Source organism: Oncorhynchus masou, chromosome 23, assembly GCF_036934945.1.
Source record: "Oncorhynchus masou masou isolate Uvic2021 chromosome 23, UVic_Omas_1.1, whole genome shotgun sequence".
NCBI lineage: Eukaryota > Metazoa > Chordata > Actinopteri > Salmoniformes > Salmonidae > Oncorhynchus > Oncorhynchus masou.
Genome location: NC_088234.1, coordinates 12733219 through 12745718, shown reverse-complemented (window position 1 = coordinate 12745718; position 12500 = coordinate 12733219).

The window sequence follows — 12500 nt, the reverse complement described above, 5'->3', positions numbered from 1 at the left end:
AACTCTGGCATTTTGAAGTTAGAAGGTACGCAGCCAGTGGTCAGTGATGAGTTGATGAGGGTAGTGAGGAATGGGTTAAGGTCTCCAGAGATTGTCAGGAGAAGGGAGGAGGGGATGGGTCGAGCAGGGGCAGGTTATCTGGTGGCCAGACCTCACAAGTCACAGGATTTCATCTGGAGAGAGAGGTCAAAGGTGACGGGTAGTTCTGTGTGGACACAGTGGACTCAATAAGCTGAGCGAATGAAGAGCGGATGCCATCAACGTTCTTTTCAAAGTGGTTGACAAAGTCATTCTCAGAGAGGGACGAGGGAGGGGTGGAGGATTGAGGGAGGAGAAGGTGGAAAATGTTTCCTAAGATTAGAGGCAAAAGCTTGAAATTTTGAATGATAGAAAGTGGTGTTAGCAGCAGATACATAGGAAGAGAAGGTAGAGAGGAGGAAGTGAAAGGATCATATGTCCTCCGGAAGTTGAGTTTTCCTCAGTTTTCGCTCAGCAGCCCGCAGCCCTGTACTGTAAGCTCGCAATGAGTCATTCAGCCATGGAGCAGGAAGGGAGGGCCGAAAGGAGTGAGGGACAGGAGGATTTAGCAGAAGAGAGATATGATAAGATAGAAGAGGAGATAAGAGTGGGAGAGAGAGAGATTGCAATGCTGCATGAATATCTGGGTAGGGGCTGAATGGGTAGGGTTGGAGGAGAGGAAACAAAGAAAAGTGATCAGAAAACTGGAAGCGGGTTGCAGTGAGATTAGTAGGCGAACAGCCTCTAATAAAGATGAGGTAAGAGTTTTGCCTGCCTTGTGATTGGGTGGGGACTGGGAAAGGGTGAGGTCAAAAGAGGAGGGGAAAGAAAGAATTGGAAAGAAATTAATCAAAGGCAGACGTTAGGGGGTTGAAATCACCCAATACGATGAGCGATGAGGCATCGTCAGGAAATGAGCTCATCAAGGTGTCAAGCTCATAGAGGAAATGTAAGGGCACCTGGTCAGTGATAGATGACAACAATGCTAAACTTGAGTGAACAAGTGACAGGGAAAGCATGGAATTCAAATGAGGAGACAGGTGAGTGAGGATAATCATAAATTAGACATTGTGGATGGGGATGGGCTTGGGTCCTGCTAAGGTGCTGTGGACAGGGATGGGCTTGGGTTCTGCTAAGTAGTCGGCGGGGATGGGCTTGGGTTCTGCTAAGGCGTTGTGGACAGGGATGGCGGATGGGCGTAAGCCGTGAGCTCCGGCTCCAAGAGTCGCGTGTTCAATCCCTCTCTCTCTATCTCTCTCATCCACTCTTGGCATCCCCACTGAGTGATGCATAACACTGTCACACCCTCCAGACATCCAGCAGAGGTGTGTGTGTGTGTGTGTGTGTGTGTGTGTGTGTGTGTGTGTGTGTGTGTGTGTGTGTGTGTGTGTGTGTGTGTGTGTGTGTGTGTGTGTGTGTGTGTGTGTGTGTGTGTGTGTGTGTGTGTGTGTGGTTAGGAGCAGAGTGAGAGAAAACTGCTGAACAGAGAGAAAAACAGGGAGGAGGGAGGAGGAGGAGAAGGAGGGTGTTAGACAGAGTACAGATCCAGTACTGAATGTAGAAACTGAGGTTACAAATGTCTTTTCTTTAACCTACAAAACTCCTGACTCAAATAATAATTTCTGTAATGTGTGCTATTCATTTAGTTCAAGTACATGTAAATCCATATTGTCATGACTTCTTCCTCACAATAACCTCTTCACCTGATAATAGTAATTTGGTGGGTGTGTATATTTGTTCAATTTCACAAGTTTATTTTGCATATCCCAACTCTCCCTGAGAGCAGTGACACTGAAGCAATGAGGGTTAAGTACCTTGCGCAAGGGCACACAGTCAGATTTCACATGTTGCCAGCTCGGGACTCAAACTAGCAAGCTTTCAGTTACTGGCCTAACACTCTAACCGCTAGGCTACCTGCCCAACAGTCTAACCCCTAGGCTACCTGCCCAACAGTCTAACCCCTAGGCTACCTGCCCAACAGTGTAACCCCTAGGCTACCTGCCCAACAGTCTAACCCCTAGGCTACCTGCCCAACAGTCTAACCCCTAGGCTACCTGCCCAACAGTGTAACCCCTAGGCTACCTGCCCAACAGTCTAACCCCTAGGCTACCTGCCCAACAGTCTAACCCCTAGGCTACCTGCCCAACAGTCTAACCCCTATGCTACCTGCCCAACACTCTAACCGCTAGGCTACCTGCCCAACACTCTAACCACTAGGCTACCTGCCCAACACTCTAACCGCTAGGCTACCTGCCCAACACTCTAACCGCTAGGCTACCTGCCCAACACTCTAACTGCTAGGCTACCTGCCCAACACTCTAACCGCTAGGCTACCTGCCCAACACTCTTACCACTAGGCTACCTGCCCAACACTCTAACCGCTAGGCTACCTGCCCAACACTCAACACTCTAACCGCTAGGCTACCTGCCCAACACTCTAACCGCTAGACTACCTGCCCAACACTCAACACTCTAACCGCTAGACTACCTGCCCAACACTCAACACTCTAACCGCTAGACTACCTGCCCAACACTCAACACTCTAACCGCTAGGCTACCTGCCCAACACTTTAACCGCTAGACTACCTGCCCAACACTCAACACTCTAACCGCTAGGCTACCTGCCCAACACTCTAACCGCTACGCTACCTGCCCAACACTCAACACTCTAGTGATGTAGTGGGGGGGGGGGGTATAGGAGGGTAAATGCTGAATAAAGCGCAGCTCCCTATACTTTCATTGCAATTTATCCACCGAAGGTAAACGCTAGCGCAAAATAAAAGATGTGTACACAGCGTTTACCCTCCACTACACCACAATTCTATACCATAGAATACACTACATCCTCATTTCTGTTCAGGTCATGTGGTCAGGACAGTAATGAGAATTGATTATGATTCAATTTGGTATGCAGCGCTTATTGTCTGACTGTCTGTCTGTCAAGGACGTGGATCAATTAAAAGATTAATGCTAGGAAGTCATTTAGAAGTGGCCTAATGGTTTACACACACACACACACACACACACACACACACACACACACACACACACACACACACACACACACACACACACACACACACACACACACACACACACACACACACACACACATATATTATCCTAATGGTTTAATGACTGGGCTGTTATGAAGCCTGTTATTGCTTCACTGAGGGAGCTGTGTGAGTCATGTACAGTGAGGAAACCCAATCCTTTATAACAGATAGACAGACAGTGGGTGGATAGACAGACACACTCTCATGTCAATAATAACCATGATAACCATAATTGATGGTAATGGTGAAAAGTCTGAATTTCACAACCTTGAATGTTAGCAGATGAGTGGAAGAGGGTAAGAAAGAAAATGAGAGAGAGAGAGACAGAGCGAGTGAGAGAGCGAGAGAAAGAGAGACAAAGAGAGTGAGAGAGTGAGAGAGACAGAAAGAAAGAGAGAGAGAGAGCGAGAGAGAGCGCAAGAGACAGCTAGAGAGACGGTGGTAATGGTGAAAAGTCTGAATTTCACAACTTTGAATGTTAGCAGATGAGTGGAAGAGGGTAAGAAAGAAAATGAGAGAGAGAGAGACAGAGAGAGAGACAGAGAGAGACAGCGAGACAGAGAGAGAGAGACAGAGAGAGAGAGAGAGACAGAGAGAGAGACAGCGAGACAGATAGAGAGAGAGACAGAGAGAGAGACAGTGAAATAGACAGCGAGAGAGAGAGACAGAGAGAGAGACAGAGAGACAGAGAGAGAGACAGAGAGAGACAGAGAGAGACAGAGAGAGACAGTGAAATAGACAGCGAGAGAGAGAGAGAGTGAGACAGAGAGAGAGACAGAGAGAGAGACAGAGAGAGAGACAGTGAAATAGACAGCGAGAGAGAGAGACAGAGAGAGAGACAGAGAGAGAGACAGAGAGTGACAGGGAGAGACAGAGAGACAGTGAAATAGACAGCGAGAGAGAGAGACAGAGAGAGGGACAGAGAGAGAGACAGAGAGTGACAGAGAGAGACAGCGAAATAGACAGAGAGAGAGAGAGACAGAGAGTGAGACAGTAAGATAGAGAGAGAGAGACAGAGAGAGAGACAGAGAGAGAGATAAACAGAGAGAGAGACAGTGAGATAGACAGAGAGAGAGACAGAGAGATAGACAGAGAGAGAGAGAGACAGAGAGAGACAGAGAGAGAGACAGGGAGAGAGACAGAGAGAGAGACAGAGAGAGACACATGTTTCCCATGCCAATAAAGCCCCTTGAATTGAATTGAATTGAGAGACAGCGAGACAGAGACAGAGAGAGAGAGAGAGAGAGAGAGAGACAGCGAGACAGATAGAGAGACAGAGAGAGAGACAGAGAGAGAGACAGTGAGAGAGAGACAGAAGGAGTCAGAGGGCTACGTTATCTCAATGTCATCTAACTAACTCTCCTAATGACGTCTGGCATGGAGAACCTCACCCAGGGAGGAGGGATGGTGAGAGGGAGGGATGGTAGGGCTGTATATGGGACTTAGAGATGGAGGGATGGTAGGGCTACATATGGGACAGAGAGATGGAGGGATGGTAGGGCTGTATATGGGACAGAGAGATGGAGGGATGGTAGGGCTACATATGGGACAGAGAGATGGAGGGATGGTAGGGCTACATATGGGACAGAGAGATGGAGGGATGGTAGGGCTACATATGGGACAGAGAGATGGAGGGATGGTAGGGCTGTATATGGGACAGAGAGATGGAGGGATGGTAGGGCTACATATGGGACAGAGAGATGGAGGGATGGTAGGGCTGTATATGGGACAGAGAGATGGAGGGATGGTAGGGCTACATATGGGACAGAGAGAGGTTATATTTCAGACTGAGAGAGGGAGGGTATGGGTGTGTTTTATGAACAAGGTGGGAAGTGAGGGGAATGTCATTGGGAGGGAGAGAGTCGGGCAAGCTGTAATTTAATAGATGACCTATCCAACTGTTTTCCTACAGTGTGTGTGTGTGTGTGTGTGTGTGTGTGTGTGTGTGTGTGTGTGTGTGTGTGTGTGTGTGTGTGTGTGTGTGTGTGTGTGTGTGTGTGTGTGTGTGTGTGTGTGTGTGTGTGCATGCCCCAATGCTGACTCGGGACATTGTTGGCATTCTTCAGAGAGGAGCTGCATTGTACTGCTGGGACAATCCCATTCACAGCCACCGGGATGGGAAGGAGAGTGTGTGTGTGTGTGTGTGTGTGTGTGTGTGTGTGTGTGTGTGTGTGTGTGTGTGTGTGTGTGTGTGTGTGTGTGTGTGTGTGTGTGTGTGTGTGTGTGTGTGTGTGTGTGTGTGTGTGTGTGTCAGGGGAAGAGGGTCTGTGGCAAAGGGGGAGTGGTTCTAGAGCAGGGCTGGGTAAACTACAGATTCTTCCTGCGAGCCTATTGCATCTGGCCAGCGGGACGAAACTGAGTACAAATAAATATAAATGATACTATTTTGGGCTTAAAACACTCAGGCCACTCTTGAACATGTTATACTATACTAGATAAAAAGTAAGTATAATTCGAATTTACCTCTTTTTAAAATAACTGCCCTTTTTCTGGCCCGCAAATTGCTTTTGACAAAAGATGTCCGAAATCCCTATGTGGCCCTCAAACCTAAATTATTGCCCACCTATGTTCCAATTGTAGGAGGTATAAGGGCGAGTTAAAGGGGAGTGGGGGGTAGACATTCTCTACAGATGTAGGATCTTAATTTGATCACTCTTTTGTTAATGAGAATTTTCCTGTACAGCAGGAACTGTGAACTTGTAGTCAATTCGGTTTAGGTTTAAAAAGGTTTAAAAAGGCTTCTAAAGTTGGTAAATTCCACTTTGAAATTTCAGACTTGATTTGTCCTAACATTTATCAACCCCTACCAAAAAACGGTCCATTAATTATAATCCACATAATGATTTACATTTCCTGATGCTGCAGAATTATTTTCCTGGCTCAAATTAAGATCCTACATCTATACGTATTTTTTTCAAGAGGCGGAGAGGAATGAAAATGTTGTTAAAAAAGAGGTTACAGCACACACACACACACACACACACACACACACACACACACACACACACACACACACACACACACACACACACACACACACACACACACACACACACATACACACACTCTCTCTCTCTCTCTCTTATTGCCTTATGATACAGTTTCACACTCTTAAAACTTATTTTGGCTGCAGGGGCAGTATTGAGTAGCTTGGATGAAAGGTGCCCAGAGTAAACGGCCTGTTCCTCAGTCTCAGTTGCTCATATATGCATGTTATTATTAGTATTACATAGAAAACACTCTGAAGTTTCTAAAACTGAATTATGTCTGTGAGTATAACAGAACTCATATTGCAAGCAAAAACCTGAGAAGAAATCCAAACAGGATGTGAGAAATCTGAGGTTGGTATATTTTCAACCCAAATCCCACTGGGATATGAATGAAGATTCACTTCCCAGGGCTTCCACTAGATGTCAACCGTCTATAGAAATTTTAATGAGGCTTCTACTGTGATGTGGGACTGAATAAGAGGGGAAGGAGTACTACTGGCAGTCAGCCATTTCCCGGTCATGCGCATACCACATGATATCTTCCTGCGTTCCGTTCCTCCTCAAAACACAAAGGAATTCTCTGGTTGGAACTTTCAGATTTATGATAAAAACATCCTGATGATTCTGTACTTAGTTTGCAATGTTTCTTCGACCTGTAATATAACTTTTTGAAGTTTTGTTCGAAGATATGGTCGACCAGCACCAGCGTTTGGATAGGTGTTACAAAAGTAGCTAATTGGACATAAATAACGGACATTATCGAACAAATCAAGCATTTATTGTGGACCTGGGATTCCTGGGAGTGCATTCTGATGATCATCAGAGGTAAGGGAATATTTATCATGTAATTTCTGGTTTCTGTTGACTCCAACATGGCGGCTGATTTGACTATTGTTCTAAGCTCCGTCTCAGATTATTGCATGATTTGCTTTTTCCGTAAAAAAAAAAAAATCTGACACAGCGGTTGCATTAAGGAGAGGTATATCTATAATTCCATGTGTATAACTTGTATTATCATCTACATTTATGATGAGTATTTCTGTTGAATCGAAGTGGCTGTGCAAAATCACTGGATGTTTTTGGAACTAGTGAATGTAACTAGTTCCAATGTAAAGTCAGATTTTTTTTTATAAATATGAACTTTATCAACAAAGAAAAATAACTTTATCAAACATGTATTGTGTAACATGAAGTCCTATGAGTGTCATCTGATGAAGATCATCAAAGTTTAGTGATTAATTTTATCTCTATATGTGCTTTTTGTGACTCCTCTCTTTGGCTGGAAAAATGGCTGTGATTTTTCTGTGGCTTGGTGGTGACCTAACATAATTTTTTGTGGTGCTTTCACTGAAAAGCATATTTGAAATGGGATTAACAACAAGATTACCTTTAAAAGCGTATAACATACCTGTACATGTATGTCTGAGGAATTTTAATTATGAGATTTCTGTTGTTTTGAATTTGGCGCCCTGCACTTTCACTGGCTGTTGTCATATCATCCCATTAACGGGATTGCAGCCCAAAGAGGTTTTAACATTACCCATGACCCAAATCCATTCTGCTATAATAACCCAATTCTAATTCCACTCTGAGTTATAGTGGCAACGGTTCATTCTATCAGATCCTCGTAACAGTTGTTGTTACCCCAGTGGGATTTGAATTGGTTCAGTTAGCTCGTACCATTCTATACCCATTCCTCTATAACTCATCTATACCTCCCGACAGCGTTTAAGATGTAAACACGGAAATCAATCATAGTGAATGAGTTCCAATGGCACTCGTAAAAAGATCACCAATAACCAATATCCACAAGTAAACATAACTGTAAACAAGCTTCCTAATCAAATCTAGTTTTATTTGTCACATACACATGGTTAGCAGATGTTAATGCGAGTGTAACAAAATGCTTGTGCTTCTAGTTCCGACAATGTAGTAATATCTAACAAGTAATCGAACAATTCTAACAAGTAATCTAACAATTCACAACGACTATCTTATACACACAAGTGTAAAGGAATGAATAAGAATATGCACATAAAAAATATATGAATGAGTGATGGCCGAACGGCATAGGCCAGATGCAGTAGGTGGTATAGAGTACAGTATATACATATGAGATGAGTAATGTAGGGTATGTAAACATTATATAAAGTGACATTGTTTAAAGTGGCAAGTGATACATTTATTACATCCATTAATTTATTATTATTAAAGAGCCTAGAGATTAGAGTCAGTATGTTGGCAGCAGTCTCTCAATGTTAGTGATGGCTGTTTAATTAACAGTCTGATGTCCTTGAGATAGAAGCTGTTCTTCTAAAGTAACCTCAATCCTACCACGTCAATATTATTGAGGCTGGTCATGGTAACAGTCACACGGGGCGGCAGGGTAGCCTAGTTGTTAGAGCGTTGGACTAGTCACCGAAAGGTTGCAAGTTCATAAGGTTGCAAGTTCATACCCCCGAGCTGACATGGTATCTGTCGTTCTGCCCCTGAACAGGCAGTTAACCCACTGTTCCTAGGCCGTCATTGAAAATAAGAATTTGTTCTTGACTGACTTGCCTGGTAAAATAAAAAACATTTCACTCCTGTGTAAGAGTGCCCTCTAGTGGTCTTGGTGCCACGGTGCACACTCCCTCACAACACACACAGAGTGCATGGTGTTACAACTACCTTGAGGCACTATAGTCCGTCATAGAGGATCATAAATCATTAGGAGATTTAAAGAGGAAGTTAAACCATTAATGGGAGTAACAAGTTGTTATGGGTTGCAAGTTGTGGTAGTAAAGTCAACAAGGTCTCACAGTCTTACGTCAGAATTAGATGTTTGTCAAATGTCAAAATTTGAAGTTGTTCAATTGTGAAATTTGAAAGCGTTTGGTTACTTCTCTATATCTTTCCAAGCTTAAGGTTAGGCATTAACTCTGCATGGTTAAGGTTTGGGATAGGCTTAAAACTAAAATATCCCAAACAGACCTAAACCATTTCCCATTCATTGATTGTCAATTGGATGTCAGAAGGTGAATTCACCAATTTGTAAGTCGCTCTGGATGAGAGCGTCTGCTAAATGACTTAAATGTAAATGTAAATTGGGTTTCTAAACCAACCCTGGTGTAATATATTTCTGGCCACTGGTTGGTTTTGTGGAACCAGTATGATTTAAACAGGAAGAGGTGCATATTTCTCCGCCCAGCTGCAGTCACTGAGCTAGCAAGCTAAAGTTAGCTGGTGAATCACAGAAATGCGCATTCAGCCTGTTAATTATTTCAGTCCGATTGGATTTATCTTACTGAATCAGCATGGCTTAACATAGTGTATTTTATTGTTGACCTCAGCATGTATTACATATTATATTACATGTATCACACACACACACACACACACACACACACACACACACACACACACACACACACACACACACACACACACACACACACACACACACACACACACACACACACACACACACACACACACTTAATTTTGGTTAGTGTGTAGTCATAAAAATAATATGTGCCTGTCTTTCATATCTGCCAACCAGGCTCTGTGGGTGTTTCCACCAAGCTGTTCCAGGCCTGGAGTGGCCCGCTGGCACTTCCTAGAGGCTTGTAGAACTGAAGCAGTGTGATGTGGTCCAGGGGCCGGATTCACAAAACCTTCTTAAGAAGACCTTTCTTCTTAACTGACATTTTTTCCTTAACTATAGAAAGTTAAGCAAAGTTGCTATTCCTCAATAAAGTTATTGGAAATGTTATTAAGGTTTTCGCTAAGTTTCTTCCTAAGAAAAAAAGTTAAGAAAAAAATGGGATTCTTGAATATAATTCATTAGGATTTCTTCTTGGAAATGTACTCAACTTTAGGACAGCTAATGTAAAGGCCGTATGGAAGAAGGTGTGGACCAAGGTGCAGCGTGGTAAGTGTTCATGGTTTTTATTAACTGAACACTGAAATAACAAAAATAACAAAGAGAACGAACGAAACCGAAACAGTTCTGTCTGGTGCAGAAAGACACAAAAACAGAAAATAACTACCCACAACACACAGGGGGAAAAGGCTACCCAAGTGTGGTTCTCAATCAGAGACAACGATAGACTAAGAACCACACCACATAGATTGAGAACCACACCTGGCCAAACACACAGAAATAGAAAACACACAACATAGAATGCCCACCCCAACTCACGCCCTGACCAAACCAAAATAGAGACATAAAAGGATCTCTAAGGTCAAGGCACGACAGCTGAACCCTTCTCTTGTCTCTACTGGGCCCAGGAGGTGAGCATTTCAAAAAGACATTGGAGCAGTATTGATTAGAACAGTTATTAAAATAACAATAGTCAAAAAAACAGTAATAACATAACGGGAATATTTAGTGATTCAAAGCTTACTATGATACTGAACGTTAAAGGATGGAAGTTCTTTGGGTAGCTGCTAGAGAGGGAGATAGTGAGGGAGAACCCACAGAGGCCTCTCAGAGATCGGATGGATCCTCTACATGTCCCTGACCATGTTCTACTGAGGCAATATCAACTACCACGACACTCTATCATGTAGAGGGCCGTGACCTTCTAAATGAAAACTTAAAAAGAAAGACCATGAGATTATGCCCTCTACCAATCATCCTACAAATCATGGTGGCCCTGAGATTCCTGGCATCGGGATCCTTTCAAACCTTGCTTGCAGGCACAGTGGGAGTTAGTCAGTCCTCTGGGAGTCGGGTGGTTAGTGCAGTGTGTCGTCATGTGGAAAGACTCATCAAGTTCCCATCAACTGCAGCTGGAACAAATAAGCATTAAACACATTTTTTTGGAGGTGGCTTACTTAAATAACCGCTTAAGGAGTTGATTCACATGACCAAAAAAAAAAGGGTTGTATGATATCGAAACATATTTATTTTAGAATATTAAACTTCAAGGCTTCTTCGCTTCTCCACGGCAAACTTCTCCTTCTCCAGGGCAAGCTTCTCCTTCTCCACGGCAAACTTCTCCTTCTCCAGGGCAAGCTTCTCCTTCTCTAGGGCTAGCTTCTCCTTCTCCAGGGCAAGCTTCTCCTTCTCCAGGGCTAGCTTCTCCTTCTCCAGGGCTAGCTTCTCCTTCTCCAGGGCTAATCTCTCTCCTTCTCCAGGGCAAGCTTCTCCTTCTCCAGGCAAGCTTCTCCTTCTCCAGGGCTAGCTTCTCCTTCTCCAGGGCAAGCTTCTCCTTCTCCAGGCAAGCTTCTCCTTCTCCAGGGCTAATCTCTCTCCTTCTCCAGGGCAAGCTTCTCCTTCTCCAGGGCAAGCTTCTCCTTCTCCAGGGCAAGCTTCTCCTTCTCCAGGGCTAGCTTCTCCTTCTCCAGGGCAAGCTTCTCCTTCTCCAGGGCAAGCTTCTCCTTCTCTAGGGCTAGCTTCTCCTTCTCCAGGGCAAGCTTCTCCTTCTCCAGGCAAGCTTCTCCTTCTCCAGGGCTAGCTTCTCCTTCTCCAGGGCTAATCTCTCTCCTTCAGCAGCTCCTCCTGCACTCTGCGCCGTGACCTCCCCCAGGAGCGTCCTCTGGACAGCCAACACCTCCTCCACACCAGCAAGCCTCCTTGCCCAGGGTGGCACTGGCTTGTACATTGAGGCATCGTGTTGGTTAAGGATCTGAGAGAGGCTAATCTCATCTGTGTCTTCAGTGATGATCTGTTGAGAAAATACAATGAATCTGTTATGGTAATGATATGTGTTGTAGGCCTATTATAGAATAATAATAATCTTATTAGATGACAAATCAAACAAACACCTACTTCTGTTCTTCTGTCATGTGATCATGATGATCCTTGGCTCCCACATCCGGGCAATAGGACATTGGGAAGAGGTCCATTGTTATTTCTAGAATGTCAAACAAATCGTGTCGGCATGACAACAATGTTTCAAGAGCCGTAGGCTCGATATGATGAGAGAAGTCAACTTGTGTAATGTCAGCTGCACGACTGGATTCTTTTGTAACCATGAATGTTAACGTCGTTAGCTATGTTGGCTAATTAGCGCATGTTGTTACGCGTTAGCAAGCTAGCTAACTTACCGGTCGCGCAGTCCGAGTCGATGCCCGACCGCAGTCCCTCTGCCACAGTCTCTCCTATCATGGCCAACACCTTCTCCTCCAGCTGGTCCACATGAATGGTGGATACCCCTCCTCCAGTCTTCTTCAACTTCCTGCTTCTCTCAGCTCCCTTCTTCTTAGCATCCGACTGGATGTCGGACCACTTCCTATTCACGGTGTCATTGTCCCTTGCCGTACCCCCGCCGGCAGAGCCACTCCCGCCCATACTCTCTTTTTGGTCTCTGCAGTGACCCCGCGGTTATTAAGTTTCCCCGACAGCAACCTGGTTGCTATTTCCTCCACCATCACTTCAAGTTCTTGTTTACTGAAGTTTTATTGTGCTTTCCTCCGTTTTTGGTTTTGATGTACAGCAGCTAACGTC